Raw genomic sequence first — 2,500 nt, 5'->3', positions numbered from 1 at the left:
AAAAAAAGTACAAAAAAAAAAAAAAGAAATATACATTTTATTTGAAGATGACGATGTGCGTTAACACATCGTACTTTCCTCGAAATCGACATCGAAAAATATCAGAATAGGACGCGTTACACGACTCTGGACTCTGACTCGGACACACTGCTGTGTGAGAGAGAGAGAGTGAGAATCGCGTCCTCGCATCGAAACGACACATTCCGAACGTCGATATTTGTGTTTTAGAATTTTATTATCGTTCATTATCGCACTCTTTCGAGATTGATAATTTACGTTAATGATCCTTCCGCAGGTTCCCCTACGGAAACCTTGTTACGACTTTTACTTCCTCTAAATGATCAAGTTTGGTCAACTTCCCAGCAACGCCGACGGCCGTGAAGCCACCGCGTGTCGGTCCGAAGACCTCACTAAATCATTCAATCGGTAGTAGCGACGGGCGGTGTGTACAAAGGGCAGGGACGTAATCAACGCGAGCTTATGACTCGCGCTTACTAGGAATTCCTCGTTTATGGGGGATAATTGCAAACCCCAATCCCCAGCACGAAGGAGTTTCAACGGGTTGCCCGGGCCTCTAGGCCAGGGAGAACATGCTGATTCCTTCAGTGTAGCGCGCGTGCGGCCCAGGACATCTAAGGGCATCACAGACCTGTTATTGCTCAATCTCGTGCGGCTCGAAGCCGCCGGTCCCTCTAAGAAGAATTTTAATACGCCGCCAGTGAGTTGCTCGACCGAAATCGAGCACACCTAAATGACGACGCCTATTTAGCAGGCTAGAGTCTCGTTCGTTACCGGAATTAACCAGACAAATCGCTCCACCAACTAAGAACGGCCATGCACCACCACCCACCGAATCAAGAAAGAGCTATTAATCTGTCAATCCTTCCGGTGTCCGGGCCTGGTGAGATTTCCCGTGTTGAGTCAAATTAAGCCGCAGGCTCCACTCCTGGTGGTGCCCTTCCGTCAATTCCTTTAAGTTTCAGCTTTGCAACCATACTCCCCCCGGAGTCCAAAATCTTTGGTTTCCCGGAAGCTGCCCGCCGAGCCATTGTAGTAACGTCGGCGGATCGCTAGATGACATATTTACGGTTAGAACTAGGGCGGTATCTAATCGCCTTCGAACCTCTAACTTTCGTTCTTGATTGATGAAAACACCTTTGGCAAATGCTTTCGCTGATGTTCGTCTTGCGACGATCCAAGAATTTCACCTCTAACGTCGCAATACGAATGCCCCCAGTTATCCCTATTAATCATTACCTCGGAGTTCTGAAAACCAACAAAATAGAACCGAGATCATATTCTATTATTCCATGCACGAAATATTCAAGCGGCATTTTGAGCCCGCTTTGAGCACTCTAATTTGTTCAAAGTAAAATTGTCGGCCCATCTCGACACTCACTGAAGAGCACCGCGATAGGATTTTGATATTGAACCGGCGTTTTACCGCCGGCTCACCGACGATATGCTCCGCAGACGTGTCAGTATCACCGCGGATGCGGTGCACCGACAGCGCGGCGCACAAATGCAACTACGAGCTTTTTAACCGCAACAATTTTAGTATACGCTATTGGAGCTGGAATTACCGCGGCTGCTGGCACCAGACTTGCCCTCCAATTGTTCCTCGTTAAAATATTTAAAGTGTACTCATTCCGATTACGAGGCCTCGAAAGAGTCCCGTATCGTTATTTTTCGTCACTACCTCCCCGTGCCGGGAGTGGGTAATTTGCGCGCCTGCTGCCTTCCTTGGATGTGGTAGCCGTTTCTCAGGCTCCCTCTCCGGAATCGAACCCTGATTCCCCGTTACCCGTGACAACCATGGTAGTCGCAGAAACTACCATCGAAAGTTGATAAGGCAGACATTTGAAAGATGCGTCGCCGGTACTGGACCATGCGATCGGCAAAAGTTATCCAGATTCATCAAAATTAACGACTTCGGACGAGACGCCCTCCGTCGATTGGTTTTGATCTAATAAAAGCACTCATCCCATCACTGGTCAGAGTTCTGATTGCATGTATTAGCTCTAGAATTACCACAGTTATCCAAGTAACTGAGTAAGATCTAAGGAACCAAAACTGATATATTGAGCCATTCGCGGTATCGCCTTAATACGGCTTGCACTGAGACATGCATGGCTTAATCTTTGAGACAAGCATATAACTACTGGCAGGATCAACCAGGGAGCTAACCGAGACTTGTTGAAGTCGTCAATTACTCTTCTCGTTTCATATTCGCATATAAAATACACACAAACTTATGCATGCATGTACAATATACGCACAGTATGAAACGAGCGTCTCACCGTATCGTCGATCGCGTTAGACGCGATAGATTTTAACGGTTGACTCTTATAAAAATTTATATGAGACACAAACGCGCTTTAAGCACGCGCGCGCGCGTGCGCTATAATATATAACGCGACGACAGCGGCGGCGGCGGCGGCGGCGGAGGCGTCTTCACATAATGACACATAACGGTCACGAATTCGAACGTTCTAAACGA

The 2,500-nt window shown here is 47.4% G+C and overlaps 1 non-coding gene across 1 annotated transcript; it reads right to left on the bottom strand.

The window, feature by feature from the left end:
- Positions 1-278: 278 nt before the first annotated feature.
- On the bottom strand, positions 279-2,181 carry LOC125076785. The gene has a single exon (XR_007120690.1). It is a non-coding gene; the product is annotated as a small subunit ribosomal RNA (ribosomal RNA).
- Positions 2,182-2,500: the final 319 nt, after the last annotated feature.

Source organism: Vanessa atalanta, unplaced genomic scaffold (assembly GCF_905147765.1).
Source record: "Vanessa atalanta unplaced genomic scaffold, ilVanAtal1.2, whole genome shotgun sequence".
NCBI lineage: Eukaryota > Metazoa > Arthropoda > Insecta > Lepidoptera > Nymphalidae > Vanessa > Vanessa atalanta.
The sequence above is the reverse complement of the archived record's forward strand: the minus strand, read 5'-3'. Positions and strand labels throughout refer to the sequence as shown.